Source organism: Chrysemys picta, chromosome 1, assembly GCF_011386835.1.
Source record: "Chrysemys picta bellii isolate R12L10 chromosome 1, ASM1138683v2, whole genome shotgun sequence".
Classification (NCBI taxonomy): Eukaryota; Metazoa; Chordata; order Testudines; family Emydidae; genus Chrysemys; species Chrysemys picta.
The window spans coordinates 86484790-86503867 of NC_088791.1; the positions used below are offsets into that span (position 1 = coordinate 86484790).

At 44.0% G+C, this 19078-nt stretch overlaps 1 protein-coding gene across 11 annotated transcripts in view; it reads right to left on the minus strand.

The window, feature by feature from the left end:
• ANKS1B (ankyrin repeat and sterile alpha motif domain containing 1B) overlaps positions 1-19078 on the minus strand; it is a 771828-nt gene that overhangs the window by 375671 nt on the left and 377079 nt on the right. The window lies entirely within an intron of this gene.

Here is a 19078-nt window from a genome sequence, read left to right on the forward strand (position 1 = left end):
ACCCATAGAATTCAAATGCTTGTTGTCATGTCTTTTTGCCAATTCTGGAAGCTGGTTCAGTAATAAAAGCTGTCTGTCCCAGTACAAGAAACTGTACATCAGTACTTGCTGATAATTTTGCAAGTCTCATTTGAAGTGTGGCAGAGAGATATAATTTTCTCCCTAAAATCCTTGTTGAGGGTGAAGAACTAACCCTTTAGTGGTTTGACTATTCATTAAATTACCTTAACAACCAGAAAGCCTGACTTGGAGTGAGTATAAACATTTATCAGATCATCATAGTGGACCTGGTGAAGTCTCTGCACATATTTGGATATGAGCAGGATAAAGGCAGGCATTAGCTAAAGGGTCCCAGCTGGTGAAAGGAGATTCAGAGGAACAGCCAATCTGCTCTTTTGCTGGAACTCTAAGATACCAAATAAATAGAAAAATGTCTAAAAAAAAGTTCAATATCTAATCATTTAGATTAATAGATTTTAAGGCCAGAAGGAACCATTATGATTATTATTTACATAACAAATAATACTTTGTCCTTTTATAGCACCTTTGCAATATAAAGAATCCTCTGAAGAACATTGCAAAGGTGATTAAGTATTGTCTTCCTGCACACAGAGGCTAAGACTGAAGATCATACAGCAGGTTAGTGGCAGAGTCAGGAACACAATCTCTGTCTTCTGACTTACAGTTTTTTTCTTTAATATTAGGTCATTCTACCTCAAAGTTTGCATGGCTCTTCAAAAGTGTATTAAAGACACTTACATGAAGGGGCTTACAATGTAACTCACATTTCTATGATACACCAGATATCAATTCTACAAAGCAGATGTTATTAAAGAGAAATGTTGGAAGAATTTGCAAAGCAAGAGGATTATAAAGAAGGATTTGAAACTGAAATTGTTTGGTGCATCAGAATCAAGACGGCATTCCAGGCATAGGGTATCATATATAAGAAGCTGAAAGTGGAAGAACTCAAAAATAGCAGTTAAGGAAGACTCTTAAAGGATTCTAAATTCCTATTCCTAACCATCCATACACATTTCTGGCTCTCATCTAAGCAAGGGATAAATTAAGAACTTTATCCATATACAGGCTGCATTCAAGCAAAACTTGTATACTTTGCACATACTTTTAGCAATTGGAATACTACACTTATATCTCCTGCTAAGTAACTCATTTGATTAACAAAAATTGAAATTAGCTGTCACTGACTCTTTCAGCCACTCTCTTCCATCATCTCCCACATCTGTTGTAAATCATTGTCTAGGGGCAAACCGAGGCTTTCAAATACTTGTTTAATAGTCAGTCTCCGCCTGTGTCTTTGTAGCTGAAGTGCATTGCATGGGGTCATTAGTTTCACTATGTACTTTGCACATGTTTAATTATGCTATTATGCAACTTTTTCTTTTCAAATAATAATGGCATTATTTTCAGTATTCCATTTTATTTCATCTGCTATAAATTCAGGCTGTGGATTTGACATGGACAATTTTGTGGATGAGTCATGATAACATTGTCAATATCACAGCTCTTGGGAATCCTGGGGAAAATTATAAAAAGTCATAGAAAGGTTTTGTAGCAGCTAAACTGCTTTTGCAAAACCAGGGGTATCTGGTTCTTTTAAAAACATGTTTTTGGAGAACCACAAGACTTTCTGGATACTTAGCGATATGTTGCGTTGGTTTCTTTCCCTAGGCAAAGGGTAGATCTCTTTGTAGACTCTGAGGCTTTATCTTCATTGGAAATTTAATTATGTTCCCACCAGGAATTTTCTCTTTAACGCACTCCCCATTCATACAACACCCCTCAGTCATGCCATAGTTGTGCCACGTGACAAGGCAGCCACCATGCCCTGAGGGATACGGCAGAGCCTGAGTTAGCTTCTCTCATATTTTGTTAACCCAAAGAAACTGAAGTGAAAATATATGATCAATGACAACAATCGGTAGATGACGGTTCACCAATCCCTTCTCACAAGCCCTGTGTGTGCCTAATCTTGGGTACAGTATTGTCATCTATCTGTGTGCTGACCAGAAGTCAACTACCTTCATCTGCCTCTTCTTAGGGTCTTCAGTCCCATGCTACTTCTGCTGCTTTGGTTGTCTTTGGTCTCTGGAAGACTGTCTACTAACAAGCCCCTGTATCAGCATGCAGTCATCTGGCTGGAGGCTGACACCAAATCTTGGGTGATCTTTGGGCTGAAGCATGCAAAACCCATGATTTGGATCCTTGAAGAGGAACCTTCACTTCAACTGTATAACAATGAGCATTGACAACCACTAGCTGATCATGGGGTCAACTGTACCAGACAACAATGAAGGGGGAAGATTAAGAATATCAGGGTGAGCTACTAGAAAGCCAAGGATAACAATCACAAGTCCAGTTCTGCCTTGATGAGCTCCCCATTTTATGAGGAGATGACTGCATGTTGAGCAGATCCCTGAGCATAGAGCCCCACTACAGCATGGACTCCTTTGTGGAACGAGTACAGGAGTGGGTTTGAAACCCAGATGTCTTCAGGGATACAGAATCCATCCCTCCAAACAACAACCCCGCTGGAAGAAGACCTTAGTCCAAGTCACAGGGACTTTTAAGAGGTTCGGACCAGGAAGAGCACAGTGGTTTTGAGGGGATCCTCATGGAAGAACCAGAGGAGAACACAGCATCTCAGCTGAGATGGGTGCAGCCATTGTATTATTATTTGGAATATTATAAAATATGTGGACAGGTTTTAGCCCTTTTACCATGTCCTCTAACCTATAGACAACAATGGCTGTGCGAGCCAGTCACTGAGGCAATCAATAAGCCATGGAAATGCATCACCAGTGTTGACGTCACTAGGCCTCACCCTAGGTAACTTGGGAGGGTGGAAGGCCACTAAGTGTCAATGAAGCCTTCCTGCACTAGGCCTAAATGAACCAAACTCTATCCTTCCATGTTTAAACTCTAATCAACCTCAAAAGCCAGGTGCAATTGGAATATGTAAGCAACCAGTTATCTGTGTGCAACCCCCTGCTCAAGCTGTAATAATGAGGTCTGCATGTTTCTGGCTGAAGGGAAAAAGGACAAGATAACGGTTTAAAGAAGTTACTAACAAGCTAGGCTTATAGCTGCCAAGAATGATTTAACTGCTTAAATGTAATCATTATTTGCTTAGTAACTATTACCAGGGACGGGAGGGGTAGAGGGAGGAATGGGGGGGGGGGGAGAAAGGGAGGGCTAGAGGGGAAAGGGGGGGTGAGGCTTAACTGCAAAATGTATAAAAGAAGAAAAACTGTTCCTGTTAGTGATCTGAGACGTGCCTATCTCCTAGCACCGCTTTGGGATCCCAAATAAACTTTGTTTGCTTCTTCCCCTGGTGTGTTGATTGGCGCGAAGCACACCGGGCAACGAACCCCGCTGTTGCTTTGCCTCGGGCACTCTGTGCTGGCAACACCAGTATCTGCTGCACTCCATGCCCATTCCAATGTGGGTAATAGAACAGATGCACTGATGATGTGCAGTTTCATTATTTGTAATGCATCAAGGTTTTGTGTTATGTCTGGAAGGTTTGTTTTGCAATTGTTCCTCCTCCTCTCCCATTTTTAAACTGTGTTAGGGCAGCTGGACTGCCTACATATGTTTACCTTCAATGAATGTAAGTAAAGAAAAAGAAAAATGCCAAATGAACCATATTTCTTTCTTTAATTCATGTTCAAACACTACATTTGATTTCAAGGCAACAGCCCCAGTTTGCCAGTCCCATCAATTATCCTCTGAGTACTCTCTATTCAGTGCAGGAATGTGAGTGCATGAGGCATCTCTTATGTCCTTTGCTGTAACAGACCCTGCACCAGCATCAGCAGGCACAAGGCGATAGTCTCTAAGAGACCCCCAAACCACCACTGTCCTCACATATAGTGGGAAGCACACAACAAGCCCCCATCCCATGCATGGGATTATATATACTACAAAACCATAAGCAGTGCCACATTGCTTTCAGTGGCCAAATGCACGTTCCACCACCATCTTGCACCTTCTCAGCATATAGTTAAACTGCCTCCTGCCCAGTGGGTACAATTCAGGATAAACCTTCATCAAACCAGGGTAACAGAAAATAAGACTGGATCACCTAAAATCACAATTTTCACAGACATCCCAATAATGACAGGCAGAACAATGTATCAGCTTTTCCATGTCAAAACAGGCCAGACCTCGAGATCACCCTGGCACTATGCATTTGGACAGCACATCCTATGTGGGTATCCATGAATATGCCACCAGAGTCTGTTGTTGTTGCGCTTTTGCTTGTAACTGCAACTCACTATCTCTGCCCTCTCTGGGCAAAAAGCTGCATCGGAAACACCCACCACTGTATCTTGGCAGCAGCTTCTGCAGAAACATGCCAAAGAAACATTTCCTCCATGAAAGTCAGCAGTGGTTGGTCCCAGATCTTATGATAGCGGGATCTATAGTTTCAGCACTAGGACACAATGCACACCACTACAGCACTTTAGGTCTTACCCATATGCCCAATGCATTTCCTGGCCCTAGATAGTTTCCTCTCACAATCCCCAGAGTGGGCAGACAAGTTGTCCCACAAAAGCACACATGGAGCAGGATAGTGAGTTGTAGTACTATGAAACACAAAATATGCACCCAGGTATCTGTACTGCCTCTCATGACCCAGATACATCACCAGTGCAGATACAGGTGTGACAGCAGCATGAGGAACTAGACAGAACTAACTAGTGAGTTAGACTACTCATAGGCGCCAACATTCTCTGGCGCCGGTGGGTGCCTGCGCCCCCCTGCCCCTGGCCCTGCCCCTGGCCCTGCCCCTGGCCCTGCCCCTGGCCCCGCCCGACTCCACCCCATCCCCGCCCCATTCCAACCCCATCCCCAAAGTCCCCGCCCTAATTCCACCCCCTCCCTGCCCCTATTGGATACCTAATTCCACCCCACCCCAGCCCCGCCTCTTCCCCCCAGCGCGCTGCGTTCCCCCTCTTCCCCACCCCACGAATCAGCTGTTTTGCGGCGCAAGCTCTGGGAGGGAGGGGGGAGAAGCAGGACGCGGCGGCGCGCTCGCGGAGGAGGCGGAGGCGAACTGGAGCAGGGGGCGGGGCCACAGGGAGCTGCTCCAGCCCCAGGGCACCCACGGAGTTGGCACCTATGAGACTACTATGAGATGATTACCCACAATTGCCCAACTTGTAATTAGCCTGCAATGAGGACATAACTTAAGGCCTTTTCTTCACTAGAAAAAAGGTGTGTTCCTAACCCGAGGTAACTAGCAATCCTAGTGTAGATAAGGCAGTTTTAGTTTACAAATGAGTTAGCAGGTCCAGTTAGACTACAGTTTACCTTCATCTGCTAACTCATGTGAAAACTACAAACTGCCTTGTCTACAAGGATTTTACTTCCTGTTAGCTAACACAAGTTAAGAACAACCCTTTTTTTCCTAGTGAAGGTGCACCCTGAGAGTGTAGTTGGGTCCAGTGAGAGTGTGCATGGGTGCCTGAGATGTTTTGCTTGCAATTAGTGATTGAAGGTTGTGGGCAGGCAGTGGAGAGAGAAGAGGATTAGATGAAGGGAAGGAAAGAGCTTGAGACAAGATAAGAAAGAAGAAAGTGGGGACTGAACAGAAGGAAGAGTTCTCAGCAATGAACAAAAGAAAGGTGTGGGAGAAAACAGGAGAGAAACAAGAGGGAAAAGGGAGAGAAAAATTATTGTTAAAGGAACCAGATAGTGGAAAAGAAGAAAGATGGTGGATTCTAGAAAGAAAAATAAAACACTAAAAAACAAAATGGAAAAAGGAAGAAAGACAAAAACATAGGAAGACAACGCAAATTGAAATAATTATTCCAATTTTAATGCCAAAATATTACAAATACAATGTTTTGTTTTATATGCAAGAAGTATCTTTGGTGCAATCCACGGAGCATTATCACGAGACCCCCTCCATTTACCAGCATATGTGCACTTAATATATGCACAGTTGGTTCTGGTAAAGTTAGGGGAGTTACTATCTGGGAGAATTTTGTGACTGCAAAGAGATGTTGCCACAGCTACTTGCTAGTCCATCCCTGGAGTGAGTTTCTTCTATAGGTAGGTGAGGAAGGGATTCCTTAATTCCACTGCAATCAGTGCAATGGGATGCTAGGTCCTACCACTGGGTCCACTCCAGTCAATTTGTCCATGCTTTCATCCTTAAATATGCAGTGAAGGTTAGTCTACTTGTAACCCACACACCTCCTGGGTGTGGTGTTCTGTCCCATCTAGTGCCACTGAGACAGATAAATGAATGTGCTTTACAGCCTTAGCTAATAGCCATTTGGGTTTTGGCTCATGCACTAAGCTCCAGAGGCCCCAGGTTTGATGACGACCAAGGTCTGTCAGTGTTACAAGTGGGAGCTCATCCAGGATTTCAAGAGAAGTCTCTGAAGCTTGGGACACGCTTCCTCAGCTAGGGGAACTATGTAACCCACACACCTCCTTGGTGTGGTCTTCTGTCCCATATAGTGGCAGAGTGCAAGAGAGAGATTAATGAGTTTGCTCTACAGGCTCAGTTAACAACCAGTTGGCATTTAGCTCACGCAGTAGAGGCTCATGCACTAAGCTCCAGAGGTCCCAGGTTCAATCCCACTCACCAGTGACAGGGTCTGTTGGTGTTACATTCTATGTATATTGTTCAGGGTGTTAATAATCATGTTGCTATTGTTACGGATATTATATCTAGATCTATGTGTTTGTCCCCTTCTGACAAAAAACTCCCCTTCCACAATTTCAATGGGTGACTACCGTAATGCATTTCTGTCACTCACTATGATATAACTTTCTCCTCAATCTGTCATGTCAATTTTCCATTCCCCTGATTTAACTTCATCCTTAAGAGTAACAGCTTGCTTTGCTTGATGAATAAGAAACCCATAGGTGCTTTCCTGCAAGTTCTCTCTTTTATAGTATCAAACAAATTGATCATTTAAATAAAGTAATTAATTCCTTTCAACTCTACTTTCACCAGAATGAAGAAATTCATTTACTCCTTTTTCTAGTGAAAGAAAAAATGCAGCTAAGCTAATTTTTTTCTTGTAAGAACAGTAATCAAGCAACAATTGTCCAAGCAACAACTGAAGGAAGCTATTAGGTCTTAGAAAGATAGTTGATTGCACATATTTCACACAAGTGGAATCAAATTGCTTGGAAGACAGCAATTATCTATTACATTTTGGCAAACATCCAAGAATTCTAGCAATCAAAAGGTCAATACCAAGGTCATTTATTCCTGAAGGAACACTATCAATGAAGTACTGAGTGGAGGGGTAAGGAACTTAAATTAGGTACCAACCTAAGCTTTGCCACACAAATTTTCAAACATTACATGATTGATCACAGATCATATTTTTGGCTGTTGGATTCTCCAGGTCATGTCATAAGTGGAAGAGATAAGTAGCCCCAGTGATTAAAACGAAGGTATACTAAGAAGAAAATACCTCTCTCTTGTAAGTATTAATCCCCTCTAGTGTACACTAACAGGAAAATCTCCAATTATGTGAACTGTAACATTATCCCTTCTAAAGGACTGTCTCAAAACCAGAAAAAAAAAAGTGGAAATCAGTTTATCAAAACTAAAAATGAATGCTTGGCTTGCACCGAGTTCTTACTCATTAACATTCAACATCAGAGCTGAATCACGACAAGAGAAAGAAAATGATGGATGATAAAAAAAGTGAGTGGGACAAAACCAACACTTCTTAGAGGGACACAGTTTAGGTTAAAATGATGACTGGGACTTTCAAAGGGAGTTAGATGCCTAACCAGCATACATATTTGTAATTAAAAATCCTTATGTGATAGAAACAACAATTTAGCTTATTACAGTTTCCAGGTAGTTTATCTTACAGGGGCACTGTCAAGCTGAATGTTTATAACAGATTTTTTTGAAATCCAATTTCTGATACAGTATCAGAAGGCAGTAGTGTGGCCTAGTGGCTAAAGGACTGTACTGGGACACAGGAGTTTGGTTTCTGGCTTCCCCAATGATCTCCTGGGGGACCTTTGGCAAGTCACTTCACCTCTGTATCGCTCTGTTTTCCCATCTGTAAAATGGGGATAATGATACTTACCTTCTATGTAAAGTGCTTTGAGATCTATTATTGAAAAGTGCTATATAAGAGGTAGGTGGTATTTTCTTCCAAAAATAATGGGCCAGGCCCTCAGCTGGAATAAATAACATCAGCTGAAGATTTAGCCATGAATGCTAAAATTCTTTTTAAAACGTTTAAAGACTTTTTCTGCTCCCATGCTGATGTTTGTAAGAGTCATTTTTGCATGCAAGAAATTGACTATAAAAGGAAAACTGAAATTAATACACAAAATGCTGTTGAATGTACAAAGTGAACTGAGAAGTTAGAAAAAATGTTTTGCTAACTCCTTTCAGTTTTAGTAATTACAAGTGTTACTTGTAAATATAGTAGATATACATATTTCAGACAGAAATAAAAGTGTCCCTTTAATGGGGTGAAATTAAAGTGTGCAGACAATACACATTTTTCTTTTCATTTGGATATACTTACTTTAAAAAGATAGATGATTTTACTCTTCAGATAACACAGTGACACTAAATCAGAGACAGATGGTGCCTGGTATTCTCCTTGAGCCAAATTGTCCAGGCCCTCTATGAGAATGCAAGGCCCAAAATACAATGAAAATATAGCACTTCTACTGCGAAGGGGCTGAGAATATAGAACACAGGTAAAAGGGTCTGCATTGTGATTGTTGCAGGAACACAGAGAAGGGAATTGAAAGAATACATGAGAGTGTGATATCGGGGTTTTGTGACCCTGAGTTTGGGATGATATGAATGGTGGTGAGAGATGGGGAATGTTTGTATAGACAATGCTTTTATAATTCTACTTTTGAGAAAACTTCAAATGCTGATAAATGCCCTGAAGTTAAACATTTTCACTTAGGCCTTGATCCAAAACCCACTGAAGAAAATGGACACTCTCCTGACTGGCTCTAGATCAGGCCCTTAATCTCCTGTTAAAAAGTTTAAAGAGGATCAGTTTCTTTATATGATAAACTGCTTTCATATTTATAATTATTACATTTGCTATACATATTAACCATCTTTCACAGTTTAATATTGGTTACATTACTTCTCAATAATTATAAATAAAATGGATTGCCAAAGTGCTGTAAAGCAAAATATTTTTAGATCCAAGTTACTTGTTTCTAGCAATAAGCAATTATAACTGTCAGAATTATCTAGCATTGTTTTTCTGCACTGGATATATGGTAGTTTAACTGTTTAGATTTTGGAAATGTCAGGTTACCATTCTGTAACATCTATATACTAATAGCCCGGAAAAGTTCTTCACAGCCGCCGGCCCCCCCGCCCCCCCTCGCGGGGGGGGGGGGGGGGGGAGGGCGGCCGGAGCTCCGGGGGGAGGCGGTGATCCCCGGCCGGGGCTCGGCTCTCCCCCCGGCGGCCAGAGCGCAGGGGGCAGGGCGGCGAGAGGGCGGCGAGCCCCAGCCAGGGCTCGCCGCTCTCCCCCCGGCAGCCGGGGGGAGGGCGCCGGGGGGGGAGGGCGGCCAGAGCACCGGGGGGAGAGCGGCGAGCCCCAGCCGGGGCTCGGCTCTCCCCCCGGTGGCCAGAGTGCCGGGGGCAGGGCGGCGAGCCCCGGCCGGGGCTCGGCTCTCCCCCCGGCGGCCAGAGCGCAGGGGGCAGGGCGGCGAGCCTGGCCGTGGCCCCGCTCTCCCCGGGGGCCGGAACGCCGCGCCGCCCCCCTCCAGGTGCCGCCCCAAGCACAAGCTTGGTGGGCTGGTGCCTGGAGCCGGCCCTGCTGGTTAGGATGTAATTGGTTAAACTTTCAGACAACAGGAACTAAATACATCAGTTATATCCATCTGCTTAGAAGTTTATATTTGACTACTGATAATCATTTTTAATGGGGTTTATTTATGACCAATCAGTATTTTTCCCTGCAATAAATATATTAATATTTCTAATTAGCCAGCAGCAGCACAAAACAGATTTATTCAGTCTGCATGTAGATGATGCTAATAACGTGATAAAAACTAAGTGCACTAATTTTGTTGTCAATTCCATATCCTTATAATTACCTCTCAAACAGGCAGCATTTTTCTTATGGTAATCACTGCTGTTTTCAAAAGTATTAAAATGTAGAAAAAACTGTTTAGTTAATTCTTCCAAGAGAAAACAATGCATTCCGACATATCTCCTGCATAGGGACCCAAGCCAGCATACAGTTACACATGTGTGTAATTTTACGCATACAAGTAGCCAAATTAATTCCAGTGGAACAACTCAGGTGAGTGAAGTTACACCTGTACAACTGTTAGCAGGATCAGGCCCTCTGGAAGGAGCACCTCTTCTAAATGTGCAGAATACATTTTAATTTAAAATTCATATTTATAACGTGTACAAAGGAGAAACCATTGGTTGTCAATGTTTTGATTATCTTGGGTCATAATCTGCCACCATTACTCCCATTCAGTAGTACCCTACCTCATTCAGTAGTCTCATTGAACTCATTGCTTCAGTGTTTTCAGGATAGGACCATATAATAATCTTGATATTTAAATTACCATCAAAAGAATAAAGCATTAACTCAAATTTAAGTTGTGACACTCAGCCAGAAAGGATTAAGCAACCAGCAGGCTAAATGATCCAAATTCAACCTTTAAAGACATATTAGAAAAGTATATAAATCGTAATTAAGGCCATTCCTTATAAATAGCTAACAAAGCCATGTTAAAACAATGAGGAGTCCTTGTGGCACCGTAGAGACTACAAATTTATGTGGGCATAAGCTTTTGTGGGCTAAAACCCACTTCATCAGATGCATGGAGTGAAAAATACAGTAAGCAGTATAAATATTAGAGCATATGAAAAGATGGGAGTTGCCTTACCAAGTGGGGGGTCAGTGCTAACAAGGCCAATTCAATTAAGGTGGAAATGGCCTATTCTTAACAGTTGACAAGAAGAGGTGAATATCAAGAGAGGGAAAAGTACTTTTCTAGTGTTAACGAGGCCAGTGCAATCGAGAAGTATTCATCTTATTGGTGATTACTATTACCACAAAATTATTTAGAAGATCAGACTATCAATTTTTTGTTAAGCATTTTTAAACCAGTAAAGCTGAAAAAGATCTAACACTAAACAATTATATAAATATTATTTCCAAAATGCATCAATTTGTTCAAGAAGCTACAGTTCACACTTTTCAGAAAAATCCTCAGTCCTAACAAAATACAGCATCCAGAATAATCATATTATAAAACATTTCGAGATCAAATCCTCTCCTCTTTCCAGGCACGCCCTATGGACAGCCACTCTGGGCCTGCACTGGTTTGACTGTCTTGTGACTCCGCCCTCCAGCCAGGTCACATTTATGCTTATCCATTTTGGGGTATACATAGATTCCAGCAAAGAGTAGCCCCATCTGTCAGGTGAGGCGCTCCAGGCCTCCCCTGGCTGAGGAACTCAAGGTCTTGATCCTTCTGACTTCAGAGTTTTCTCTTGTTCAGATTCCCTCATAACAGCCATAGGCTTTCTGCCTTCTGCATCTTCTAGGGGTTGGTAGGCCCACCCTCTCTATTGGGTTCCCATCCAGGGCCCAGTGGCAGGCAGCTATGTCCTGCACCGAAAAAGGCTATACTGCTGCTTCCTTGGATCACTTCCTACCCAGTACCCTCTTTCCCAAGAGATCAAATAAACATTAAGCAACTGAAATGAAAGGTAAAGTCTCAGATCTTCTGAGTGTTAAAAGTATCTTCTCTGTGAGTCTGGCAATGTCCCCATAGCCAGAGATCTCAAGCACCTGGACTCCCTACAGTGCTCCTTCCCAGGAGCTCAGAATGTAGTTCAGTAGCTCACCTCCACCCTCTGCACTGTTGGTCTGTTCTCCTTTTGAGTTCCTCCTCCAAGACATGTATGCTTTGAAGTTTTGGTGGGCTGGAGCCGCCTAGGCCCAGAGCAGCTGCTTAACTCCTTCCTTACCAGTGTAGGATTTGTATACCCTGTTGCAGAAGGTAATACTCCTGTTGACTTCAAGTAAAGATCTGATTCTTCGCTCTTTTTTACATAAGGATCACTCACCCACCACTGCAATAGATAGCCACTGAAAACAAAATAAATAACATGGTGTAGACTGCAACTGTCACAGTTCAGGCACCGCTCAGCTGAAAATACAAATGCACACAATAAACCATATAAATAATTGAAAGGCTGTGAGCTACACTCCTCTCTAGAAATTAGGAACTAAAATTAAAACTAATTTACCAATTATGAAAAAACAGAACTCTTTCAGTATTAGTGACTAACACTAACAAACTCAGCTACCTATTACAAAACTGGTAATAAAAAGAAAATCCACACAACAAGTTTAAGAAATGAAGATAAGGCAGCCTTTTTCAGAATCAGATCCCAAACTCTCCAAATTATAGTAGGAGAAAGCTTTAAAAAAAAGTTAAGATCTTCATCATTGTCTCCACGTTCTACTCTTGAGGGAATTCTGCACCAAAAATTTTAAAATTCTGGACCAAAAACAAAATTTGAGCACAATATTTTAAAATTCTGCAACATTCTGCAAATTTTATTGGTCAATAAATAAATGTGGAGGCTCCAGCATGTCAGTGGGGAACACAGGCCACTGGCTGCACAGAGGTGAGAGATCACCCTCCTGTCCTTGTTGACTCAGTGCCCATGCCCATCGGGTCCATAGGCTTGTCAACAGTTACCTGCTGCTGTACATTTCCGTGAGCCGTGGTTCTGGGCTGGGGTTGTCTTGGTGCTGATGGTACCGAGGATACCAAGTATGCTCGAGATTGTTTGTGACTTTCTCAGGGCTCACGGTGGGGACTTCTTGCTCTCTTTTTCAACAATTTCTGAGAGGGGTCAGCGGCTTTTTTCTTCTACCCACAGCCTTTAAACATTGAGGGCTGTGGGGAAGACTCATGTCTGCCAGATGACTTGTGGAGCAGGTCTGGAAAGAGTCAGAGAGCCGTCCCCATGGAAACGATCTTCTGACTGAGCTCTCTATCCTTAAGAAATCTGGACCTGAGTTACTAGGAGAAACAACACTTTTGTTGAATATGTCCTTCTCTGAGGCAAAGTATGCACTGGGAGTGCTTGTCTGTGACAGGGATCGCCTCTTTGCAAGAGAGGCACTTGAAGCCAGTGAATCAGGCAAACCCCATTAGAGGAAAGGTCACCTATGAGGTAAAAAACCTGGGAAAATAAAGTCTTTTTTTAACAAAATTTAAGAGAGAAAAGATAAAAAAAGGGGAAACTATAACTATAACTACACTAAGTACTAGGAGGCTAACGAACTACAGAAATGCAAAATTGAAAGCAATGTCATAACTGACTGCAAATAGCTCCATCTCTAGCCGGGGTGGTTGAGAAGGGACTTAAGGAGGTTAGCCTGAGCACACTGACTAGCCTCATGGCAAGGCACAAGGAGAGACAGCGCATGTGCGGTTCTAATGGACACTGCTACCGAAGTTCTCCGATCAGCAGTACAGGGATGCAAGCACACTTACAGTGGAGCACCCATAGGGACGCGACTTTAAGAAGAAGCAAGAACTGAGTATACTTCAGTGAAGCACTTGCATGCTAGAATGCCACAGGTTGGGGGTTAGGGTTGCCAGGTGTCCGGTTTTCAAATGGAATGGCCGGTTGAAAAGGGACCCTGGCAGCTCCGGTCAGCACCACCGACTGGATCATTAAAAGTCCGGTCGGCGGTGCTGCTGGGCTAAGGGAGGCTAGTCCCTACCTGTCCTGGCACCACGCTGTACCCTGGAAGTAGCCAGCAGGTCCGGCTCATAGGAGAGGGGGGGCATGGGGCTCCACGTGCTGCCCCCGCCCTGAGCATCGGCTCTGCATTCCCACTGGCCAAGAACCATGGCTAATGGCAGCTAGGGGAGGGAGGAGCGGTGCCTGCGGGCAAGAGCAATGCGCAGAGCCTCCTGCCCCCACCCGCCCTGCCTAGGAGCCAGACCTGCTGCTGGCCGCTTCCGGGGTGCAGTGCAGTGCCAGGACAGGCAGGGACTAGCCTGCCTTAGCCCCGCTGTGCCGCTGACCGGGAGCTGCCCGAGGTAAGCCCCCCCATCCCTTTGTCTCAGCCCTGAGCTCCCCCTACACCCGGAGCCCCCTCCTGCACCCTGAATCCCTCCTCCCTGGCCCCACCCCAGAGCCTGCACCCCAATCCCCTGCCCCAACCTGCAGCCCCCTACCAAACTCCGAATCCCTCAGCTCCATTCCCCAGCCTGGAGCCCCCTCCTAAACCCCAAACCCTTCAACCCCAGCCCCAGCCCAAAGCCCTCTCCCGCACCCTGAACACTTCATTTCTGGCCCCACCCCAGAACCCTTACGCCCAGTTAGAACCCTCATCCCCTCCCATACCACAACCCGCTGCCCCAGCCCAGGGAAAGTGAGTGAGGGTGGGGGAGAGCAAGCCACCCAGGGAGGGGGAATGTAGTGAGTGAAGGGAGGGACCTTGGGGAAGGGGCAGGGCTACGATGTTCGGTTTTGTGCAATTAGAAAGTTGGCAAGCCTAGATGGGGTAAGAGCATTTATTTCCTTTTAGAGACGGAGATATGCCATATAAGTAAGCAACTTAGTGGTGGAATCAGTCACAATATCCCAGCAACCCCACATTAGAATAAGCAACTGCACTGCTATGTTTAATGTTTTGGCAATCTAAAACTATTAGATACTGGAGAGTGAGTCAAAGTGAGGACGGATATTCACGATGCCTGTAAGCCCTGTTTACATCAATAATTTAAGTGAAGATAAAGTCCTAAACCCAATTCCTTTGTCATATGCTAAAATACATAAGAACAACCATACTGGGTCAGAACAATGGCCCATCTAGCCCAGTATTCTGTCTTCCGACAGTGGCTAGGTCAGTACCAGATGCTTCAGAGAGAGTGAACAGATCAGGGCAATTTATTGAGTGATCCATCCCCGTCACCCAGTCCCAGCTTCTAGCAGTCAGAGGTTTAGGGATCCCAAGAGCATGGAGTTGCATCTTTGACCATCTAAGCTAATAGCCATTGATGGACTCCATGGACTTATCTAATTCTTTTTGAACCCAGTTATACTTTTGGCCTTTACAACAGCCCCGGCAATAAACATACTCCCCTTTCCTTTACTTACACACATGGGAGGGCACAAACCCTGCTCTCCTCATATCACAACCACAGCTCTGTGATGCTGTAATGAGTCGTCTCTGATCCTGATGAGTGCTCTCTGAGCCTGATGAGTCATCACTCAGCCTGATTACTTGAGGGCGCTGTCAATCAACTAGGGCTCAGACAATCCAGAGGTACAGTTCTATCCAGGTGACCCCAAGGCCAGGGATATAAGATCCCAATGACAGCAGCCATTCCAGTCTGCTCATCGTCGCTACCTTGCCAGGAGCATCCCCCTCTGCTTGGTGGTTCTGACAGACTGCTCCTGTTCCAGCCCAGCCTGTGCCTGATCCATCCTTTTTCTAGCTTGTCCTTGATTCCTGCTCTGACCGCTGGCTTGAGTCCAGCCAGAGCACTAGGAATGACAACTGCTGCTCCAACCACTAGGCCTGACCATACATGTCTCAGTTTCTTACAGATGCACCTCAAAGTAATCTCCATCTTCTCCCATTCAAATCATTCAATACAGATACAACTCACACACAGAAAATGCAGCTCAAGAGCATGCAGGTAATTCCTAGTATTCCTATTGCCAGATCCAGGGGGCAGAGTTAAGGTTACATGGATGTTTACCTTAACTCCATATTTTCTGGTTTTCTGAGGTTTGAATTTTGCTGAACTCAACATTCTGGAAGGGCACAAGCTATCCCTGAACAACCTTAACTATATGATAACATTTTTTGCCATTTAGTTACATAATAGTCCTTGACAGAAAGTGAAGAATATACCACCTTCAGTTACAATAAACAGAAATTTTAGATAGGCAAACCATAATTACTTACATAGGCTTGATTGTGACCAGCTCCTGGATTGGTGCATGAGAGGACGGAGGGTACTAGGAGCTTCCCCCCTTGAGTCCTCTGTGTAGAGATCAGTCACAACTAGAGCTGGGCAAAGAAATTTTCATCTAATAGTTTATTTGCTGAAAAACAGTTTCAGGTTGACTGAAACCTTTTGAAAATTCAGGCCAGATTCAGCAAATAGTGTCAGCCCCTCTCAAAAAAAAAAAAAAAAGACAACAGGAAAGTGTCAGCCCCTCTCTCTCTCAAAAAAAAAGTCAAAATGTGGCAGCTTTTCAATTCACAATGATGTTTCATTTAGAAATGCATCTACATTTAACTAAAAATAGCCACAAAAAGGTAACTGAAAACAAAATAATAATTTTGTTTGACAGGCAACTAATTTTCATGTCCTTTAGCTCTTCTGCATGACTCTAACCACTCCAAAAAGAAGAGGGGCAAGGAAGGGGCTTGACGGAGCAGTGTCTGTGCTCAATGTGTGCATTGGGGAAGTACTTTGGAAGTACTTATTCTTATGGTGGCTTTTCAGAATGGGAGAAAGTAAGCCACAACAGCCATCATTTCTCCTCCCCTCTCTCCCTTCCCGCTCCTGCCCGTGCACTTCACTCCTTTCCCCAGTTCTGTGTCATTTTCCTTTCTCTTCATACATAAGACAAGGGCAACATCTAGTCTTGGATTTTTAATCCTTTTTTAAAACTGGCCTTTTAGAGCTGTCTGTCTGACTATATCTGTGCTACTGAGAGACAGATAGTGATGAAATTCTTTTGTACAGTAAATTATTTTTCATATTAAGTATTATTTTCGTGCATGATCCAGTTCCTGTTTAAATAATGGCCAAATTTCAATGGGAAGAAGATTGGGCTCTTGGTAATTAATGTTTCTCTAATATATTTATTTTGCAAAAATTGTTTCATTTCTGCAAAAATATATATCTCTAATTTTCTAGCTCACAGTGACTTGGTGCCAGGATATGCTACAGTTCCAAAAAGTGAATACTGTATGTACTCGTTCATAAGCCAGATATTTTTGGTAAAAGTGACGCATCAAAGAGTGGGGGTCGGCTCATAAACAGGTCTACACCAAAATTTGATGATTTTAAACGCTATGGAATCATTGAATTGAATATCTAATACATTGTCGTTTTGTTTACCTGGAGCATCTGCAGGTATGGAGCCCCTGGGCTCCCAGTGACCGCGGTTTGCTGTTCCCAGCCAATGGGAGCTGCAGGAAGTGGTGCGCCACTTCCTGCAGCTCCCATTGGCTGGGAACGGCAAACTGCGGCCACTGGGACCCCAGGGGCTCCATGCCTGCAGATGCTCCAGGTAAACAAAATGTCCAGGCCCACTAGCAGCTTACCCTAATGGGCCAGGAACCAAAGTTTGCCAACCCCTGAAATATAGGGTTGGCTTATGAAAGGGTCATACAGTTTTTGCTATTTTTACCTAACCATCTTGGGGGATCAGCTTATAAACCAACAGGCTAATATACGGTATATATATACGGTAGGCTCCCAGCTGAACAGTTTAATATTCTTAAAATCTTTCAATGATTGTTTCCAAAAATGAAGAGTTCATGGGAAACAATACTGAAAGCTACATTGATCTGAGAGTTCCATTCAGAATGCAGTGCTGTCAGTGGTCATGTGAAACATGGGATAGTTCTACTTTTTGGTGGAGATTGGCCTGACCCATTAAGTTAAATTCTGGAAGTGAATTTCTCCAAAAGTAAAGGGTATAGATCTTTATCCTAGTACAAATCCACTTCTACATTTTGGATTCTCTCTCTCTTTCACTGAGAGAGAGGCTAGTTTATCTCAGCAATTCCCAAACTGTAGTCAATGTACCAATCAGCACTGCAAACCCCAGGTACTCTCAAATCATAAGTTAGACATCAAAAAGAAAACAGTTCCTTTCTTTTGTTTTCTGAGCCTTTAGGACAGGGGTGGCCAACCTGTGGCTCCAGAGCCGCATGCGGCTCTTCAGAGGTTAATATGCAGCTCCTTGCATAGGTGCTGACTCCGGGGCTGGAGCTACAGATGCTAACTTTCCAGTGTGCCAAGGGGTGCTCAATGCTCAACCCCCTGCTCTGCCCCAGGCCCTGCCCCCACTCCCCGTCCCTTCCCCCAAGGCTGCCATGCCCTCGCTCCTCCCCCTCCTCCCCAGAGCCTCCTGTGCATGGGAAACCGCTGATTGTGGCAGGCAGGAGGCGCTGGGGGTTGGAGGGCAAGAGTTGATGGAGGGCTGCTGATGTATTACTGTGGCTCTTTGGCAATGTACATTGGTAAATTCTGGCTCCTTCTCAGGTTCAGGTTGGCCACCCCTGCTTTAGGGTGTAACTCAGGTCACGTTTTCAAGTTTTTCTTTGCAAGCATGATGGCTAGAAACTTTTTTTTAAAAATGAAAGCGAAGATTCTCACAATCACTTGACTCCAGGAGCTGGGGCCAAATATTGAGATACTTGCCATAAAATCACAGGAGCTGGTAACAATGATCACTCGCAGGCAGCTGAGAACTAGCAGGTCATATGGTGTTAGCTCTTCTCGTTTCTAACTGCTTCTACAAGTGTCCTGGCTCTTCATTGTAAAAAAGAGCCTGGGGCTCTGTATTAGCAGCCTGAAACAAAGGGGAGAATCTACTCTAGCTGCCTCCACTAGTTGCCGCAGCAACAACTACGAGGAGAAGGAGGAGAGGAAACAGGAATTGCTCTCAGGTGGGACTGGAGTTGCCAGTGACCATCAGGAGAGAAAAGTCCACCAGAACAGTAAAGAAAGGAATGAAGCAGCCAGGCAATGTGTGCAGAGGACAAAGAAGAGAAGAGGTCTAGTCAGGGAAGAAATATCTAGGGAACAAGAGAACCAAGTGGCAGGGAGTCATGTGCAGTGGAGAGAAGGACCAGGCAACAGGGAAACATAAGCAGGAAGAAGAAGAGAGGAACAGAAGAGATAGGAGGGACACATGAACTAAAGAGCATTTTTTAATTACACAGAATTACGAACCAAGTTTTTTCACAATACTTTCCACCTAAGATGTTACTGGAGCTGCCATGGAACATTATACAATTGTGAATGGGAGATGTGG